This window comes from Fopius arisanus, unplaced genomic scaffold, assembly GCF_000806365.1.
Source record: "Fopius arisanus strain USDA-PBARC FA_bdor unplaced genomic scaffold, ASM80636v1 scaffold00035, whole genome shotgun sequence".
NCBI lineage: Eukaryota > Metazoa > Arthropoda > Insecta > Hymenoptera > Braconidae > Fopius > Fopius arisanus.
Genome location: NW_011887774.1, coordinates 879,357 through 888,800, shown reverse-complemented (window position 1 = coordinate 888,800; position 9,444 = coordinate 879,357). Strand labels below are relative to the sequence as shown.

Sequence of the window (9,444 nt, the reverse complement as noted above, 5' to 3'; positions counted from 1 at the left end):
GTTTATTTTTGAGAAACTCGAGTTTGAAGATATCTCTTGCTTGGATTGAAAATTTATCAAAATCTTTTAAATCCTTTCGAAATCTTTTTTACTTCCTTCACAAGTGGCAAAAGTACGGATGAAACGTACTTTTTCCGCTTCTCCCAAGATACTTTCCGGACTTAATTCCAGTACTTCCAATTGATTGCTATAGCGGCAGAAATATCAGTACCGTAAGGAATGGGATTTCTTGCGTATACTCGTAAGTAGAAATGTTGAGCAGATAATTTGAAACGAAAAATTAATAAATTGTGAGTACTGTGGATGCATTCCAGAACTATTATACACAAAAAAATATACATGAAACTAGAATATTTTTTGAAGAGAAGAATTTCATTTTCTTGCACATGTACTTATATTGTGTGTGTGTGGTACTGTCAAAAAAAAACCAGTTAGGTACTCAGCACGAGTACAGAAAACTCTTTTCGCCGATCTAAAAAATCAGTGTAAAGTGTTTTGAAGCTCAGCGATACGTATAAATTATTCCAGCGATACGTATAAATTTGAAATAATTAATGCATATATCAATGTAATAGAAATAATGAAAAACCAAAATGTGAATGATTAATTATTATTTACCAATTATTATTTAACTGATCAATAGATTTTTTTTGGGGGTGTAATGGAGTCATGAAGAGAAATGTCTCAGGTGGCTAAATCGTGTAAATCCGATGGATTCTCATGGCGTAACCCTTGCTGAGCTTCACTCGTCACCGGTTAGACCCTTCGGGTTATATTCCAGAGGGATCTTGCTCCCAATAATGGGGGCATTATCATACACACGACCTACTTAGAGATACTCAACTCGGGATAGGGACGACCAAATTTGAATCCCCCCACTGGGTTAGTCTCAGGTGTCTCAACGCATTGTCCTAGAGTGTGAATAGTTGACAGTTTCGGTGGCCATTACACACACCGGTTGCGCTTCAATCCAAAATGGAGAGCGCATGGGTCGCCTCTTTGTTATTATCCCTGTGAATCAGCAACAGATTATTCTACGGAGTTCATTGTTCCTCTCTTGATGAAGGATATCGGAGTGAGTTTTATTTTAAGAGATTGAGGGAGTTTATGGGGGAATTAATGTGTACGCGACCTAGTTAGTGAGGGCCGTTAATCAGTTTGCAGTCGGGATTACACGTATCGGATGCTCTCGCATCTTGAGTGCACGGTTACTCTGTGGAAAGCACAGTAGCCAGCACATTTTCGCGTTATCACGCGCTCGTAGATAACTAGCTATCTTCGATGAGCTCGTGTCTCGAGAGGGACTTGCGTGAGAAACTTTGTTCTGAGATTAGATAGAGGTTCTGCTCCAACAGAGTTATGAGTATAAATCATTTTAGTTTGTCGCTTTAGGAATTGTTGATGTCTTCAGGTAACTCCATAGCATTTATTTAGATGCAATGTAAACGTGAATTACACATCATTCCTTTCTAAATAATTAATTTTCTATTTCTGATAACTAATAAATTCCATGAAATTTCAATAGGACCTTCAATTACCATAAAACATTTTTCATTACATCTACAATTTCACACAGCAATTTGATACAGTACTTGAATTCATTCCTCATTCCTTGAATTCAACGGCCAATATGAAATCGAAAAAAAAATGAAGGAGATCAAAGTTATGTCATTCATTGAAAAAGAGAAAGCCTAAAGTTTATGACATTTACAGGAGTAAATGATGAATGAAAATCGACAAATAAAGAATCCCCTTTGGCTTATGTATTAAACGCGGTGAAACTACAATTGTGAAGCAAAAAACACTTCGGTTTTGAAAACAGCAGTCTTACTTTAAAGATCACCGTCTCGTGCCCCATTGACCGGTCGTTGAGGATTGAAGATTAATGATCCGGTCATTATTATATAAAGCAACTTCCAACCGCGTATTATTTTCCATAACTGTCAGTATCTGGTGTCATTTATTTTTTAATTCAAGTAAAATGATCGATTTAAAAGGACAAGTTGGCAAAGGAGAGCGAAATTAACATTGTTGGATTAATATTCTAAATATTCTAAATAATAATAAATTTAAGAGAAATAAAAACAGTTGACAAATCAATATTAGTAATTTCCATGACTGAACGAGTTGACAATTGACTAGTTGCTGCCAGCCAATGAGGACTACCGTAAGATCAGATGAATTAAAAGTATAAAGTCAAATATATAATGAAGGAAATAATATTAATTAGCGATCTCCGAAAGTTACTCTGGTCTGAGTGTTATAAAAGTGCATAAAGTGCGTCGAACTATGAATGAAAAAAGAAAATGCGAAAGGTTTTATTGTACCGTGTATCCAGCGAGTCTGCGAAACAATGCGAATGCGGCAAATAAAGGCGGACAACGTCTGGAATTGGAAGAAAGACGCGTTTAGCATACGCTCCTTTAGAAAACCTCCACCTCGAATAGTCTGGAAAAGACAAGAGGACAAAAGAAATTGTAAACGTACAGAAAGATGGGAGAAAACCTAGGAAAAATACATTGAACCTAGGTAGAATATCTTCATATGCCTGTATGCAGTAGCTTGAGAGCAACTTGGGTTTAAATCCAACAGCCCCAAGACCATTCGATTACATTACGAAAGTCACGACGAGTTGTAACCTCGTGATATTCCGCAAACGTCCAATTGAAACACCGGTTATATTACATGGCTATTATATCCAGGAAAATTGGTTTATTACTTTCTTACCTCTAATTTCAACTTTTATATCGAAACATCATATGCATATTCGTGGTTAAGAGACGTGTCTCCCTCGGTGTTTTCTACAATTTCGCAATTATATTTTCTTGGCTGTGAATGGGTAATATCTCCCGGTATTTTACGCGCGGAAAAGCCGCAAATTCTAGTTTCAACAAAAGTTGGGCTATTGGGCAATCGGTGCAAATAAAATACTGCGATAATTTTTCTTGCTGTTTAATGGATTCACATTGGAGAAGGAATAGTTTGTAATTTAGAGAGCATTTTCTTATTTAAGAACCGGACCAAATTGAAGATTGCCATCATTGCGACAGCTCACCCCATTACAGTAGCATGAGTTTGACACCATTTTTCAGATAAAAGCATGATATATATTTTTAATGGGAGTCCATATTATTAGGAGAATTGCGATTGGGTTTCTACTCAGTTCTATAAACAGAGTTATCAATAATAAGTATTTAAAATTAATAAGTAAAAGAAAAACATATTATTTCTCATTCTCATTCAAATTTTTTGGAGGTAAAAATGGTTGCAAGTATCTTAAAAGAATTGAAAGAAATGAATCTCATGGTATAAAAGCTTCCGTCTCGGAATTGAGCATTAAAACGGATAATGACATGTTAGTTACACAAGATACAATTGTAAGAAAAAACAATAATATAGAATGGTTTCATTGTTTATATCTCCAGAATTACAATGGAGGTAAAAAATAATTAATAATAAGTAATTTGATGAGAATGAAAGGTCAGCGGGCGCAGAGGGTACCTCATACATTTTCTAGAATTAAAAAATAATTAACTGAGGCAATCAGGCAATAAAACATATTTGTAATTTCGATGACTTGAATCAATATTAAGTGCAATTTATCCAACATCCAATAATTTCTCAATGTACGATTTCCAGAGTTTCCAATTTAATGGGAATATGCACTGTAAAATTGCAATTTAATTTTTAGTGAAACTGAAAATTTCATTTTAGTACCCTCAAAATGCAAGAACATACTTACTCTAATGTTCTGGCTTTCTAGTAATGCTCACGGAGAAATAGAATAAAAATTCAAAGTTCTGTTAATTTTTTCCTCTGAAATTTGAAGGTTTTGATGAGAAGATGTCCTGAAATTTCAATGAAATTAGAGTATATTAGATAACAATCTTTGGGATTCAGTATACAAAGAATTGAGAATAAAAAGTAAATGGTGTAAATTACCCTTGTTTCTTCATTGTCAACATAAGATTGTTCTATTTTAATTAACAATGTGTTCCAAGTAGACCATAATATGTTGGATAATGAACGGACAATAACTAGAGGTTTCTTGACACCTCAACAAGATCGTCATGACTAATTTCCATGGTTCATCTATCTTTGTCCGTCATTAGAGGAAACAGTAACCTCTAAAGAAGTTGCTGTATTTACCCTTCATAACATGTAATTCACCATTTTTTCTCTAGACATTTACTTTATTTTGTTGCTAGACAGTTTGAGAGAAGCTGTTTCAATCTCTGGAGATTGCCTCAAGGTTCAGTCCTTCGTGTTAACCTGGATCAATCTGAAGGACATGGTGACGGGAAAAACTCCATCATAACACTCGGTAGGAAAAGTTTTACGATGAAGCCGAAGAAGAGGCCCTTCAGACGACTTTTCATTTTTGCCGTGAGCTGAATTTTCAAGCTGAAAACAATTACCCGCTCTTCAAATAATTAACTTGCATGAGTTGGCAATACAGACGGCTGTACTTACCTCGATCGTAAAAGTAATTGCATCACACTTTTTGGTTCAATGGTTTCCAGAAGAATTATTGAGAGATTCAACAGAGAAAATTAGGCGTGAGGTGTTGGCAGCTGAATGAAGAAAAAATTGTGCATGATCCGTGGGCGTTACGATTTATCCATTGAAACACCAGTGGCAAATGGTGTGGTTTGTTTTGATTCCAGTGTTGGCGACGATGATAATAACGGTAATTCGATGCTACGAGCAAACCGATCACCATCTACTTATGTCACTCCCTCAACACCGGAGATCTTTTTTGTATTTTCATATAAAACAGCTGAACCGCTCTTATTTATCTAAATTTCTGATATAATTGAGAGTTAAAAATTTATTACGATAATTCTACCCATAAAATTCTCTAGATTCTAGTAAATATTTCCAGGAAGTTAGTCCAATTTCCAGGCTCCCATCCCCAACTTTCCATTTTCATTTCGTGTAATTGAAACCTCAGCATTGTTGTATTAACTCTGTTGCAATTTTGCAAAACTCGTTAAATTGGTAACGACCAAAAGAAGTATAAAGATAATGGATAAACCTGGAATAAGCCAAAAACTCTTAAAACTGAAAAAAACGACTACAATGAAGGAAATTGAAAGTATGGGAGTTACTGCGCAGAAAGAGACGTAGGTACTCGTGAGCGCATTGGGGCCGGTGTTTAAATCCAATCGTTTCGTTATCCCCCCCAGTTATATCTCCTCGATTATCTTCGAGGTTTTATAACGTGAAAAAGGAGTACGCTCGAGAGAAAAAAATGACTGGCCCGTATCAGTGGATTTTTGTTTGCTCAGAGTGGGTCTCAAGTGTTTGACCGAGCAAACAATAGTCCCTCCAACTCACACGTATATTCCGGGCTGATTCCACGGTTATGTATGGCCAATAAACTAATCATCCAAAAATTTAAATATTATCTAATCATGTTTCATCTTCCAACTCTTCAGAAGTCTGTAGAAATGATGGAAAATATCGTAAAACATGAAGGAGTGGTATTTTAAAAGATAAAATGCTGATGCGGCAGAAAAATAATTGATGGAAATGGGAGACTTAGACTTACATTAGAGAAGTGGGCGAATGTATCATTAACTTAAAGAAAATTACCATTTTTAATTGGTGGCAGGTGAGGCTAAATGGTCCGGTTATTCTTTTTTTTATACTGCTGATTAGATAACTCGCGTGCTATCGTACATTTTATTAATAATATTCATATGGTATGAAATTTTGAAAAATCGAATATTCACACCATTCTTAAAGCAAAAAGTGAAACAGCTTGCATTATCGTTTCTAGTAGAATCAATTGTGATCCTGAATGCTTATTTTTTTCGAATGAAATTCTTTAATTTTGATCCTGATAATGGTCTAGAATGCTATGGAACGTGATTTTCGGAGCTATTTCAATGTTATTTTTTCAAAATACTCCTCTTGTTGTTTTTCAGTTTATGCACAATTAAAAAATTCCCGGTCAATTACTCCTACACTGTGCATGGAAATGGGATTGTGTCGCAGTGTAGATAATTGTGTTTTCTCCTAATCTTTCGACCTATCATAATGAAAATATAAACACTCCTTCCTTCAACAGTTTCAAAACATTTCCCATCTCCATTTATCTAGCTTGAAGGGTGCTTATTATTATACTGAACTTTCCAGAAGAATAATATTTTCGGAGGTTTACACCCTTTCGTTTCTGTTATCATATCATTCAGGAATATTAGAAGAATATGGAAAAATCGGTGATACCTCTAAGCCCACCATTCTCAATTTCCCTCTTAAAAAGTCTAAACAAAAGCGGTTATTAAGTCGTTAACGGGAGGTTCGCCGAAGGAGGCGAACGTAACACGCGAGAGATTAGCAAATCATATCGGGGCCAAGGTTACTATGTCGTTGTACACCTCCAGGCATCTTTTTCCCTCTACCTTCCCCGAGAACAATGAAATTTATGCAACCCCCCATCGATGACTTACTCACTCGGGTCCAACACCAACCAGAGGATATAATCGTTAAGTCGTTTTTATTTACTCCTTGGTTCTCAACGTTCCATGAAAAAAATGTTAATTCCCCGATGCCATGGTCATTGTTCCATGCCATGGAGCATCGTGCCGAAGATGCGCACACCGTTGAGAGGTCCGACCTCAGGGTTTTTTTTTTCAATTTTTCCTTTTACATTCGCGGCAACGTTCACGGACACCACCACAACCGTTTGTTTGCGCCTATCATCAGCCATTTCCGCTTCACACGCCAGATAAATCAATCAAATGACCACAGAGATGAGTATCCAAACAACAAGACAAAATCATTCACCTCGATAAACCATAAAAACGTAATTTGATTAATTAATGATTGATAAATATTTAATGCTCTCATTAGCCTACTGTGCAAATCCATTAATTAATATTATAATTTATGACAACGACACACTGAAAAACCCTCCCCCATGCTCATTTACGATCCAATAACTTCATAAATAAATAATTACAAGAATTGCAACTTCATATATGGTAATGTGGAGAATAAAGCCTGGAATAAAAAAAAACATCACCATCATCGGGTGAAATGTACTTACATGTTTGATCGGCGTGTAAGGTTAACCGTTAATACGCTTCGTTGCCCAACGCGTCCTCGGTGAATAAACTAATCACTCTGGATGTCGCTGGCTAATCGTCGATCAGTTGAGTTAGGCCCGCAAGGAGCGCCGATCCACCGATTTTTTTTTTTTTCATTTACCTTCCGTAGAGATCACGCTCGCGCGTGCAAGGAGCCCGTTTCGATTTATCGAGTCAAGAATAATCATGATCTTGTATCTCTGTACGACGATGAGACCACTGGCTCCGCAGGGCTGCGTCTACTCATACAAGGATTTACTTATACCGAACAAACATTTTCGGCTCATTGTTTTTCCTCCATTAGCCCATTTCTGCGGTATTTGATCATATCGATTTTGTTCCCTCCGCTAAATAAATTTCCCATTGAATGCGATTACACTTTAATATTCTATTGAAGGGTTTTACGCAGTGGGAAATTTCAAAAAATCTTTCAATTTTTTTTTGCATTTTCAGAAAGTGCATTTTGGAATATTTCTTGAAGATTTTGAACCGTCTGTAAGGATTTTAAAATATTTTTGAAGATGTACCCATATTTGTAAGGACACTTCACAGCATCTGAAAACGTACTACTGTCAAGCATAACTAAAGGGCAGATTTAACTTTCTTGTTTTTTTAAATGTTTCATTTCATTTAATTTAAATGTCTCCGGTGAAATAGGCTCGGTCAACTACTTGTTCTTCCTCTTTCCTACTAGTCGACCATCACGTAATCATCCGCACAGACAAACTTGGCCCTCAAACTTCGTCTTTTTACGATTTAGACAATTCTACATAATTTCTTGGACTAAACCGTCTACCACAGCAGGATATATGGACATTTTTAGGTAATCTATAAGTGCAGTTCAAGACTTAAAAAGATTCACTATTTAAACAATAATTACTTGTATTTATTTAATAACATCCTTTTCTATAACAAAGTAGTAAAAAAATGTCTTAACCGCGGTTGGAGTCATTGAACCTTCGATAATAGTTACCGAATTGAGATTGATTCAATACGCCATCTATTTGGAGCCTGTGATGACAACACCACATTTGCAGACGGCAACCGATAGTTTCTCGAATGAAAATTAATAATATTGATAAATGATAAAGTTGTTGAAGAAGTAGCATCTATTGAAGATTTATGGAAGAATGGAGACTACCTATAGTGCGGTTTACATCATGAATTTTGCGCCACGCGAATTGAAACGTAATCGCCCTCCCCTAACATTTTTCGCGATAATTCATCAATAACAATTCCCTAATTATGTCACTTTCGTCATTGTTTATATTATTATTTGTTAAAAACCGTCATCTTTACAGATGATCATTTAATAACGGATTTGTCATATTAAGGATAAGTTCGGTAACTATTATCTAATCATTCAATGAGCTCGACATTAGCCTCCGAACGGAGCCATTCGATTACTGTTAATGCATGATTTAATTGTTAGTTAACTGCGCCATGAGGCCATAGTTACCAGGTTACTGTGTAATATTAACCGAATCCTATCAGTGCAGGTATCAGGTTGATTCATTACTAAAGAGTTTTTTGTTGAATGAAAGAGAATCATGTGAGAATATTCACATAATTTTCCCTGAATTTACGAGACAAATAACGATTGGAGAAAAAAAGGCATCTCAAGTGCCGCCTCGGAGTCAAGATATCCCATAGATCAGTTATGAATCGGCAAATATATATTAGACTGTGTGTGTCAGATGTTAATTAAGGCCAAGGAGCGGAAAAAAGGCATAGTATATAGTTATATATACAAGTGGTAGGGTGTCGCAAGCAAATAAGAAGTGGCCGGGGCGAGTATACATTCCCCCTTTCCTCCTTGGAACAATCACCCGTAACACAACCATGTCCATACACGGGATTTTCTGGGTGAGCGTGTGGCCGCTGGGATTTTTTTTTTCATCCTGCAGGAGAGCCCAGTTACCACTTTTACAACTCAACGCCGTTGGATTGTTAAAGAAATACAAATGCTCTGAAAGATCTCGTTCACCATAATCTGACTTTGGGCGTGACGATTGAAAAAAAAAAAAAATGTGAGTGCTATTGTGTGCACGCCAATCTATGACTCAAAACGCTGCAATTTTCAAAAATTCCCCATTGCACAAAACACGGAATTACGTGGTTATTCCTTCGGATAATAAAAATAATATGGAGGTATTGTTGTTTGTTAAATTATTGGGATGGAGAATCCGTAATACACCGGGCACGTGAAAGCTGGAGAGCGATAAGTCTTGCCGATGGAGTTGGCACAATATTTACTTGAAGAGTATAATCTGTATTCTTTGCTTCCTCAAATATTGGAGTTTATCTGAAGTTTTATAATGCCAACGCTATCTCCTCAGGTTTCGTA

At 36.2% G+C, this 9,444-nt stretch overlaps 1 long non-coding RNA gene across 1 annotated transcript; it reads right to left on the bottom strand.

Annotated features, from left to right (window-relative positions):
- Nucleotides 1-2,956: 2,956 nt before the first annotated feature.
- Nucleotides 2,957-5,150, bottom strand: LOC105266032 (uncharacterized). Its single transcript, XR_892127.1, has 4 exons — nucleotides 4,474-5,150; nucleotides 3,943-4,404; nucleotides 3,743-3,848; nucleotides 2,957-3,665 (listed from the first exon to the last, which is right to left on the bottom strand). It is a non-coding gene; the product is annotated as an uncharacterized lncRNA (long non-coding RNA).
- Between the last annotated feature and the right edge of the window lie 4,294 nt (nucleotides 5,151-9,444).